This window comes from Octopus sinensis, linkage group LG5, assembly GCF_006345805.1.
Source record: "Octopus sinensis linkage group LG5, ASM634580v1, whole genome shotgun sequence".
Classification (NCBI taxonomy): domain Eukaryota; kingdom Metazoa; phylum Mollusca; class Cephalopoda; order Octopoda; family Octopodidae; genus Octopus; species Octopus sinensis.
This window is the reverse complement of record NC_043001.1, coordinates 93519280-93531865: the sequence shown is the minus strand read 5'-3', so window position 1 is coordinate 93531865 and position 12586 is coordinate 93519280. Positions and strand designations below refer to the sequence as shown.

Below are 12586 nucleotides of genomic sequence, written 5' to 3'. Positions count from 1 at the left end.
TCCCCTCCCAACCTCTCTTTCTATCTCTCCCTGACAATTTCTTCCTCTTTCACTGTCCCTTTTGTAACTGAATTGTATTTCCACAATTCAAAGCTCCATCTCACTTACTTTGTTTCATGTTTCCACATAATTTCATGAAGAGGAAATCAGTACATTAAACAGATGAATGCACATCGTCGAGAGTGACGGAGCACCCCACGAATTAAAAGCGAGACTTGTTTTTATTAGGATTTTGTAGGTTTTACATTTCTTACATGTTGCAATATTTGCATATTTTATGACTGTTTCACATTGTCTGTACGGCACCAGTTTCTGCTGACATTTAATTTCTTTTTTTTACAAGGGACAATCGATTGGAGATATGATTCTTATTAATTACTATATGAACTGTTTTAATGTATCACTGGGAAATATTAAGAGATAGGGAAAGTATCACTTTTCTGTTTTCAACTTACTTCAGTTCGAGTATTACTAAATTTCAGCTGACCTTTAATTTTACCACGAATTAGATAGCATTTATATGTTACGTGATGATTAAACCGAGGAGTTCACGTCTTATGTAAAATGTGTTATTATGTTTCTTTATTACCCACAAAGGGGCCAAACACAGAGGGGACAAACAAGGACAGACAAACGGATTAAGTCGATTACATCGAACCAAGTGCGCAACTGGTACTTAATTTATCGACACCGAAAGGATGAAAGGCAAAGTCGACCTCGGCGGAATTTGAACTCAGAACGTACGGCAGACGAAATACGGCTACGCATTTCGGCCGGCGTGCTAACGTTTCTGCCAGTTCGCCGCCCTAAAAATGAGTTATTATAGGCGTAGGAGTGGGTGTGTGGTAAGTAGCTTGCTTACCAACCACATGGTCATGGATTCAGTCCCACTGCGTGGCACGTAGGGCAAGTGTCCTCTACTATAGCATCGGGCTGACCAAAGCCTTGTGAGTGGATTTGGTAGATGGGAATTGGAATAAGCCCGTCGTATATGTCCATATACATATATATATATAGATATTATATATATATATATTATATATATATATATATATATATATATATATATATATTATATTATATATATATATATATATATATATATTATATTATATATATATATATATATATATATATATATATATATATATATATATGGGGGGTATGTGTATGGGTGTGTATGTGTTTGTGTGTCTGTGTTTGTCCCCCCAACATCGCTTGACAACCAGTGCTGGTGTGTTTATGTCCCCGTAACTTAGCGGTTCGGCAAAAGAGACCGATAGAATAAGTATTAAGCTTACAAAGAATAAGCTCTAGGGTCGTCTTGCTCGACTACAAAGGCGGTGCGCCAGCATGGCCGTAGTCAAGTGTCTGAAACAAGTAAAAAGAAAAAAAATACTCTATAAAAACATACATTAAAACCCTATCAAACGACAGTAACAATAGTACCAGCAGCAGCAGCAGCAGCAGTAGCAGTAGCAGTAGTAGTAGTAGTAGTAGTAGTAGTAGTAGTAGTAGTAGTAGTAGTAGTAGTGGTGGTGGTCGTGGTAGTAATACTGATGATGATGATGATGATTGGCAGATTATCTCTAGAACCATACTTTGCACAAATCCCAAAACATGGCAGTTATCAACCACCCCAGTCATCATACCGACTTGAACTTCTAATTTGTCTCTTGAGGTCTCCAAACATAATAATCCAAACATATAACAATAATAGTCACTGATTTAGGCAGACGGCCAGTAATTTTGAGGAAATGTGGTTAGTCAATATTATGCTGCTGGCATTTTATTTTATTGCTCCCCAATTGATGAAATGCAAAGTTAGCTCCATCGAGATCGAGTTTATTATTTATTATCTATACGGAACGTAAAAAAGAGGTGTTAAAATTAGTATATTAGTTAAACTTAAAGTAGTACATGGATAATGGAAATATACAACATTCATGTGTATTTGTGCGTGCGTGTGTATATACATAAATGTGTGTATGTATGTATGTATATATATATATATATATATATATATATATATATATATATATAAACTCTCTTTTTACTCTTTTACTTGTTTCAGTCATTTGACTGTGGCCATGCTGGAGCGCCGCCTTTTAGTCGAAGAAATCGACCCCATGACTTATTCTTTGTAAGCCTAGTTCTTATTCTAACGGTCTCGGAGCCGAACCGCTAAGTTACGGGGAGGTAAACACACCAGCATCGGTTGTCAAGCGATGTTGGGGGACAAACACAGACAAGAAACATACACACACCACACACATATACATATATATATATATATATATATATATATATATATATATTATATATATATATATACGTATATACGACGGGCTTCTTTAAGTTTCTCTTGGGCCCTTGAAAATTTTAGTCGATCGAGTTGATACCAAAACACATTTATTCAAAGCCTGTTGCTTGTTCTATCACCATTTCTGCTGAACCGCTAAGTTACGGTGATGTAAGTCACCGTTCTAAAAATTGCATATAAATGTGAAAAGTTTTGCCCTACTCAGCCATATACACACTAGATAGGAGCTATTTGCATGCCAGGCTAGGGTTAACCCACATAACTGCTCAATGTCCTTCTCAATACCCAAATCCCTGAGGGGTCTGTAAGTCATCTATTCACAGCTCAAGAACAAGTGTCAATAGAGAGTTGATATGGCTTGCACCCGATGTCTTACCCTTTCAGTGTTCTCTACTTTACATTGAATTCTTAACAACGCAACACTGACTCATTGTCATTTTCCTGACTTCGCTTAGAAAGTTCATAACGTCATGGTTACAGTTTTTACATTCTGACCTCCATGGCTCTGGAAGGTGTGCTAATCTTAAATTCTTCGGGAGATTATTCTACTTGTATTTCTTTTTCTACGTTTTTGTATCGTATCTTAACACTGTGCCACCCGTATCCACTCTTCATGTCTTCGTAATGATTACAGAGTCGTAACGGATTACATAAAGACACATCAGTACTCTAGCTATGAAAGGAAAGCTTTACGGTTTACAGAAGTTCGCAGTGCTGTAGCTCAGTTACGTATTGTACAATAGAAAAATGCAAACATGAAACAAAACACAGCTCATAATTCAGTCTCATAGAGCTGTTGTTATTCAGTCTCATAGAGCTGTTGTTATTTTTCTGGTAGTGCAAGGCCCCAATTATAAAAATAGAACTATTGAACTAACAATCACTAAATATTCATAATTATAAAGAGGTCTTATATCCAACACCACCAAAATTTATTTTTCTAAACAACCCAGTTATGTTATACATATTGTCAGTGAGGGCGCGTGGCTTAGTGGTTAGGGCATTCGGCTCATGATCGTAAGGTTGTGAGTTCGATTCCCGGCGACGCGTTGTGTCTTTGAGCAAGACACTTTATTTCACGTTGCTCCAGTCCACTCAGCTGGCAAAAATGAGTTGTACTTGTATTTGAAAGGGTCAGCCTTGTCACTCTCTGTGTCACGCTGATTATCCCCGAGAACTACGTTAAGGGTACACGTGTCTGTGGAATGCTCAGCACGTTAATTTCACGAGCAAGCTGTTCCGTTGATCGTATCAACTGGGACCCTCGTCGTCGTAACCGGCGGAGTCTTTTAATACATATTGTCAATTGTACACGCTGTGTTACGTACTTAATTCATCTTTTTCATTTAAAATATACATCACCATTATTCTTCGGAAAAGTATGAAATTTTAAAATTTAAAGTGTTTTTTTTTTTTTGTTTGTAGGTAAGTGGCTCTCCCGCGTCTACTTCCGCGCCAAACTCTACAATTAACATGCATCATTGGAGCATGGCACACGCCTACAGGTGACCGAAAGTCCCTTCATATTTACATACATCGCCGCTGACACTGTCTTTTAGGAGGTAAGTCACATCTTAATGGCAAACAAGGACTCCAAATGTCGCACGCGTCCTATTTATAATTTTTGCTTACCTGTGCCTACGTTTTTCAATGTAATTATATGCAAAAGGAATGCGAGTTTGTGCGTGCGTGTCTGTGCGTATTATTGTTCTTGTTGTTAATTATAAATATACAAATATGATGGCGGCGAGCTAACAAATTAATTACACAATCCAAATAAATGCTTTGCAAAATTTATGCCGGTCTTCTACGTTCTGAGTTCAAACTCCATCAACGCCAACCTTACCTTTCATGCTCTCAGAATCGATAAAATAAAGTAACATTCAAGTACGGGACACACTAACTGCCACTAATCCCTCCCATCAGTATCCCTAGACTTCTACCTAAATTAGAAATAATTAGTATTCTGAGAAGTATATATATATATATGTATATATATATGCAGGGTTGGCCAAAAGTCACGTGATTTATTTATGTTTAAAAACTGAATGAATATAATAAAAGCATCTAAATATGAAACATCAGGAAAATTGTTCAAACTGAAGCCCTTCTTGGGCGACACATTTTCCCATTCGAGTCAATACATAATTACAGGTAATATTTATGGAATTTTGATTTATTGTCGGATGACATTAGCCAAAAGTTGTAGCAAGAATTTTTCCTTGTGAAAAGGACCCAATGAAGTCGGCAATTTTCGGAGATTAAAATATATGCGTGTATGTATGTGTGTGTTTCTTGCATAAACGAAATAACATTTATATGAAAGTTACGTACATTAAAATGTGTCTATATATATATATATATATATATATATATATATATATATGTGTGTGTGTGTGTGTGTGTGTGTGTGTGTGTGTACGTATGTATGTATAAATATATGTATATATGTACACACACTCTCTCTCTAATACACATATACACACATTATTGTAGCACATGGATACTGGTTTCAGAGGAAGTTATATATGAAATTAGATTTACACATCCAAGCATTTCTTAGATGTTGAAGTGAAACATGACATAGTATTACCATTTCTGCATCATTTTATTCAAACCAGAACCCTCCGAAACCAGCAGGAATTTCAAGAAAATTCAATGTTTTCATTCTGTGTAAACTGAGTATGCCTGAAAGAGATTCACCTTCAGAATCGAAGTAATAATGATGTCAGAGAGGAGCTCTGAAATTAAAGATAGAAACTTGCTATAGTGATGAGAACATAATTTATAATATGGTAGCTGTTTAATTTACCTTTATTATCTGTGTATTGATTATTCTCGACTTTCTAATTTGTTTTGATCGCAATAAGCATGTATGAATGTATATATATGTATATATTTATATATATTTATATATATATAAATATATATAAATATATATATATATATATATATATATATATATATATATATATATATATATGCGTGTAGATAGATAGATAGATAGATAGATAGATAGATAGGTAGGTATGTAGGCAGGCAGGCAGATAGATAGATATATAGATAGATAGACAGACAGACACACAGACATACAGAGAGACAGACAGACAGATAGATAGACATCTTTGTGTATAAGCAGTATTCTGAAATATGCTACAGTATTGATTTGTGCAAGATTATAAATATATCCAGAAACGCATTCACGTTCCTATTTGGGCAAGAAAACACACGTCCATACATCCATTTATAAACCTAACATTTAATTATCAATACGTATAAGTACTCAGATACATGTGTCGCTCAGATAAAGAAAGTGCACCTATAAATACATAATTAACTGTTTGTTCATTGAGGTAGAATTCACAGAGATTAGAGAATAAGATGTGGTGGGGAATTGGAATTGCCCTGGGGGGTCTACGCAAAGATTCTTTAGCAGACGTTGTTAACAAGCTAATTCTTTTTCATTCACAACTGTCTTTTGAAAGTGGAAAATTGGAACTAATAAGATGCGCCAACATATTACGAATTGAGAGAAAGATGGTAAGTGTCCGGAGGCAAAAGATAGGTGAGCAACAAGAATCGTTGCCAGCTATAGTCAGTTGCCAATTTGGCATTACTGCATTCCAAGATTTCAACTCAGTGTGATAGGTCTATTGAAAATTTTATGAAGGGCTTGCTTTTTCAAATATAAGAAAATTAGGATTTACAGTTTAGTGTCGGATGTGGTAATTTATAGGAGTGCATGTTTATATAGCTCAATAGCTGTTTCGCTTTCATAATGGATTGATATTTCTTACATGTTTAGGAATGATGACGCATTTTATGGAAGCAAAATTAGAAAAATGTGCTGCAAAGTATTATCGAATTTAGATGAATGATGTTTCCTAGTGAAGGAAGCCATGACATAAACGTGGTGTGTCAGATTTTCACTTCTTGCTGATGGTAGTAATGAATACTTTTAACACAGGTTTAAACTCACCGATTCTCTCTTTTTTTTTCTTATGCAGGAAAGGGTCGATTATATTGATCCAGTAAATTGACAGATATTTTATTTTATCAATTTTATCGACCGCAAAAGGATTTGTAAATCAGAACTTAAGTGAATGTGACGAAATTCTGAAAGGTTCTAAAGCCATTCTTGCTAGTCTAGCATTTTTCAATCTATAATGATGTGTAACAAGTTCATTAGGATGATGTTGATATAGTCGATGAAAAATACCGAATGCATACAAATTGAAATGGAATCAGGATTATTTCCCGTTCCTCGTTCATCTTATCCTACTCTGCCTATTATTTCGCCATTATATGACAATAATAGATTATTTCTATTAGGCACTCAAGTTGTAGAATTCATGAAAAAAGGGAAAAGTATAAGTAGAGGCTCATTTCTTTGCAAGTGAGTATATCGGATTCCTACAGAGAATCGAAACCGCTTCACTGTTTCAGCTTTCTCATAACCTATAATGTTTGCTGTATTAATAAAATTATCTTTAGATTGCGCATTTATAAAAGACATAGAAATGAATTTATCTTATATTGCTGCTTTTATCAAAGGTATTGACAGTTTACAGGCGGCGAGCTGGCAGAAACGTTACGCCGAGCGTAATGCTTTGTGGTAGTTCGTCCGCCGCTACATTCTGAGTTCAAATTCCGCCGAGGTCGACTTTACCTTTCATCTTTTCGTGGTCGATAAATTAAGTACCAGTTACGCACTGGGGTCGATATAATCGACTTAATCCATTTGTATGTTCTTGTTTGTCCCCTCTGTGTGTAGCCCCTTGTGGGTAGTAAAGAAATAGGTATTGTCAGTTTACAGGCGGCGAGCTGGCAGAAACGTTAGCACGCCGGGCGAAATGCTTTGTGGTGTTTCATCCGCCGCTGCATTTTGAGTTCAAATTCCGCCGAGGTCGACTTTGCCTTTCATCCTTTCGGGGTCGATAAATTAAATACCAGTTACGCACTGGAGTCGACGCACTGGAGTCGATGTAATCAACTTAATCCGTTTGTCTGTACTTGTTTGTCCTCTCTGTGTTTAGCCCCTTCTGGGTAGTAACGAAATAGGTATTGACAGTTTATGGTTGTATATCTTAACTTTATCCAAGGTTCCTGGGAGGATATTATCAGTACCTGTGGAACATAGGTAATTTTTGATAATTAACTTCGATATTGGGAATTCTTTGCATGGTGATACTCGTAGAAATAGTTACACAGAGCAAGAGTGGATAAATTAAATGCCATATAGCAATGGAATATACAAGTATTTATGTACGTATACTAGCGACTTGGTTAGCAAAGACTTCTGTAAGCCAATATGTATTTAATTATGTATAAGTGTGTGTGCTTGTATGTGTGTGTGTAAATACATCTGTTATGGAACGCGAGAGGGAAGGAGAGAGGGATGCATGGATGGATGGATGCGTTTTTATTGTGTAGAAAGTGTCTATTTTTGATCGTGTGATTCGTAAAATTTCGTTAAGGCACATGATATGAGTGTGTAATTTGAGTGAAAGAAAGGATAGAAAAAAAAAGTGGAAATAATTAAATGGAATTCATATTTGTTTGTTTTCCCTTCTAAAACTTTATAAAATATCGTTTTTAATGATTATCTGACAGCAAGGTTAGATGTTTCTTTTTCCTACGAACCGAAATGTATTAATTATTTTCAAGAAATACAAATTATAATTTTGCAAGTTATTTTGATTTATACAACTGTGGCCAAGTGTTTCCGAAAAGCATTTTTAATATATTTGAAATGTAGGTCAGTCCCTAATGAATAATGTATGGATCAAAATAAATAGCACATGGATAATTTGTTCGTATATCTACACATACATACATGTTTTATTTTTCGTGTTGTCTAGAATTTATCGTATCCGCTTCACATTCATAAAGTCTTGGGTTCAATTCCTGTTCATGAGCAAAAAACATTCATCGCATTTTGCTTCCGTTTTCTCTCGTGAAATTGAGTCGCAGCTAAATCCAGAGCGCTAGTACAACCCGCTACACCACATCCCCGAAACATAGCGGTTCAGTTAAAGAGACCGATAGAATAAGTACTAGGCTTACAAAGAATATGCCCTGGGGTCGATTTGCTCGACTAAAGGCGGTACTCCAGCATGGCCACAGTCAAATGAATGAAGCAAGTAAGAGAAAATACATAGCAGCTTATGAGAGTTTTGTATTCACACACTCCGAATGAATTTTGTGCGGTTTTCCACAACTGCTCAATCGTGGGCTATGTGTTTTGAATTATTGCTAGAATTCGTTTCAGACCAATGTAGTTTCACCTGAGTGTAAGCATGACATAAAAACACATAATCTCTTATCCATATGAAGCTATTCCTGTTACATACTAGTTCGGCAAGTCGTTTCCGATCCCGATAGAATTGTTATCAGGCTCTTTATCGAGATTAGCATTTTGTTTGACGAACTCCTTCAAGCTGAAGGAGTTCGTCCAATAACTGAAATCCGTAAAAGTAAGACTACCACAGACACACACACATACATATATGCACACACCACACACACATATATATAATATATATATTATATATATATATATATATATATATATGGAGGCGCCTGGCTTAGTGGTTAGGGTGTCAGCATCATGATCGTAAGATTGTAGTTTCGATTCCTGGACCGGGTGATGCGTTGTGTTCTTGAGCAAAACACTTCATTTCACGTTGCTATAGTCCACTTAGCTGGCAAAATGGAGTAACGCTGCGATGGACTGGCTTCCCATCCAGCTGGGGAACACATACGCTATTGAAACCGGGAAACCGGGCCCATGACCCTGGCTAGGCTTTAAAAGGGCGCATTTATGTATTATTTTATATATATATGTATATATCTATATTCAATTATATACATTCATTAGCTTAAATTAACTTCAAAGCCAGCTGGCGGTGATCTTCCTGAGGTTAAACTATTAGTAACGTTCAACTGGCACATTGATATGGCTACTCAATTTGCTGTTTAGTATGCGTTACTACTCTATCTCTTCTTGAGCTTTTATAACTAATGATTGTCATAATTGCTATTTAATCTTCTTCGACTTAATTGAAACAGCTGGAAGGGACTATGTTTGATTTTTGCAGATAATAAATTTCTATTAAATGCTACATCTCCATTTTCTTATTTTCTTTTGAATTATAATAACCACGGCATATATGTATGTATGTATATATATATATATATATATATATATATATATATATATATATATATATATATATATACAACACATATAGCTTAATGTTCATTATATGTGGGCAACAACAGAGAAGAACTCAATCTAGTGAGGAATAAATATCACTTAATGCATTTAATGTCCGCAATATCAAAGTAAGATTTACTAATAGTTTCATGCCATACTTTCTCGTACATCAGCGCCCTGGTTTTAAATTAGGCCTAACCAGGTCCACTGAGCTTCAATGATAGCTTGAAGATAGAAGGGACATTATATTATCTGTCAGATTACCGTGTCTCCAGGTGTGCATTATAAGAAACTGTCAGTAGCTCTTCTTTTATTACTGTGTACATTGTAAGATATGCGTGTGTGTGCGTACGTGTGCGTATGTGTGCGTGTGAGTGTATGTGTAGCGCATATTTTGTATGGAGACACATATAGATATAAATATATATATATATATATGCATGTATGCATGTATGTCACACGTACGTATGCATGTATTTCTGTATGTATATATGTATGTGCATAGTCTACAAATAAATAATCTCTATCTATCAATGCGGTGTTGAGCACTGATCCCCTTTATTCGACACTAACGAGTATATATAGATAATAGATAAAACATATAGGTGCATATATATATACATATATATATATATATATATATATATATATATATATATATTTATATTGGTGTGTGTGTGTGTGTGTGTGTGTGATATACCAGAATGTTTTGCGTAATGAAATAAAACACCAAGGTTGTGTAGATATTAGAACATTTAAAGATAAGGTCTTACAGCTGTTTCCAGGATATTTATTTATTATATCCCTTCATCAGATACGGTGTGAGAGGATGGTTAAGTAATAATTAATTTAGACAGGACACAAAATAGAGAGTGAGGTGGAGGAAAGAAAATAGTTGTGAGATATGTAGGGATATTGAATTTGTAGATCCATTTTTTAGGCAGAATGGTATATATGTAACATTCCAATACCTTATGAGAATATATATATATATATATATATATATATATATATATATTATTTATATATGTCTGTGTGTACATACACAAACACAAATACAAACACACACACACATATATATATGTACGTATGCATATATATATATATTTATATATATGTATGTATATATATATGTGTGTGTGTGTAAGTATTTATATATACTGTACATATGTATATAAATATATATTAATGTGTGTGGGTGGGTATCAATCCATTTATTATGTTGCATTCTCTTAATATAGTTCTCTCATTCTTTCCTCTTTTTCCTTCTTTTTACTCTCATTTTCGCTATCTGTATTTGCACTTTTTCTATCACTAACTTCTAGTTACTTGCGTATTTCTCATTCTCCTTCTGGCTTCTATTTCCCAATTTCACTGCAATTTTGAACTTCGTAGAAGCCTTCAGTGTTAAGTACAATCACTCGTATTATTCTTGCGAAAATTTATCCGAAATCGTAATTTATTTCCAGTTAACCTCCAAGAAGGTTTCTTTGCGGCTCGCTTTCTCTGATTATTTCCACAGAACCTTGGCTTCTTTTCTTGATGCAATTCCTGTCCTTCCATTGAATAATATGTGTTTTCCTATAGACAGATATCTTAAGCAATCATAAAGCGATGAGCCAGCTGGATTCTCTTCTATATATTTGCCTGAATATTTCACTAAATATCTCCAAAACAAATCACGTACATGCCAAAATATATATTAGTACGTCTAAAATTAATTCTTATGATATAAAATACATTACACATATTTATAGGGACAATTATTATATTAGAACATAATTACAATAACGTCACTTATTTATTTCGAGATTTGTAAAATTAAAGACAAATGTTTGACACTTGATTATGGCGAATTAGTTTGATTTAATTTACCATGCTTTGTGATTCAATAACAAATTTTCTCCCTGTTATCTTCCAAATATTAACATTCGTATCATACATGGTCCTTCCGGACATTAATACAAACATATAAATAAACAGACACATGAGCACACAAATAGGTATATATGTGCATTTTTATAGATAGGTAAGTAGATAGATAGATAGATAGATAGATAGATAGATAGATAGATAGATAGATAGATAGATAGATAGATAGATAGATAGATAGATAGATAGATAGATAGATAGATAGATAGATAGATAGATAGATAGATAGATAGATAGATAGATAGATAGATATGAGAGTATCAGCACGAAGACGTTTACAGAAAAAAAATTAATTATTCACCCACAACAGATTTCACTAATGTCGGTTCATCATATAAATACATTCCACATAGTGGCGGCGAAGAGGTCTAGTGGTTTGGGCAGCGGACTCGCGGTCGTGGGATCACGGTGAGTGTTTATTAAGCGAAAACACCTAAAGGTGGGGTGGCGAATCCTGCTGTACTCTTTCACCGCAAATTTCTGTTCTACCTGTATTTCAAAGTTACTACAGAAACTGTGTCACGCTGAATCTCCCCAAGAACTACGTTATGGGTGCACATGTCTGTTGAGTGCTCGGTCACATACACGCTAATTTGACGAGCAGGCTGTTCCGCTGATCGGATCAACCGGAACCCGCGTCGTCGTAACCGACGGTGTGACACGACATTCACATAAGAATAAATATATAGATGAATGTGTGCTTGTATATGTTTTTGAGCTTCTCTCTCTCTCTCTCTCTCTCTGTTTCTCTCTTTCTTTCTCTCTGTATCGCTATATATATATATATATATATATATATATATATATATATATATAGATATATATATATATATATACTAGCAGTATCGCCCGGCGTTGCTCGGGTTTGTAAGGGAAATAACTATATGAGCATTTTTAGAGATGTAAGTATAATAGCCATCTCAATATGGCTAACCACAAAGGGAGGTGTTACTGTAGCTTTTTACGTTCTGAGATTTAATAATACATTTTTAGAGAGTTACTTCCCTTATATAATAGCAAGAAAAATGCATTAGAAATGGGAAAAAAATTATGCTAATTTTTTTTTAAATCGTAGACTCATCATAGACGCGCGCTAATACCCAGAAGGGCTC

At 34.9% G+C, this 12586-nt stretch overlaps 1 protein-coding gene across 3 annotated transcripts in view; it reads left to right on the top strand.

Annotated features, from left to right (window-relative positions):
* LOC115211947 overlaps nucleotides 1-12586 on the top strand; it is a 1127226-nt gene that overhangs the window by 145481 nt on the left and 969159 nt on the right. For all 3 annotated transcript variants that reach the window (XM_036502953.1, XM_036502951.1, XM_036502952.1), the window contains exon 3: nucleotides 3749-3885. The gene's annotated coding sequence lies outside the window, so the exon portion shown is untranslated. The remainder of the gene's footprint in view (nucleotides 1-3748; nucleotides 3886-12586) is intronic.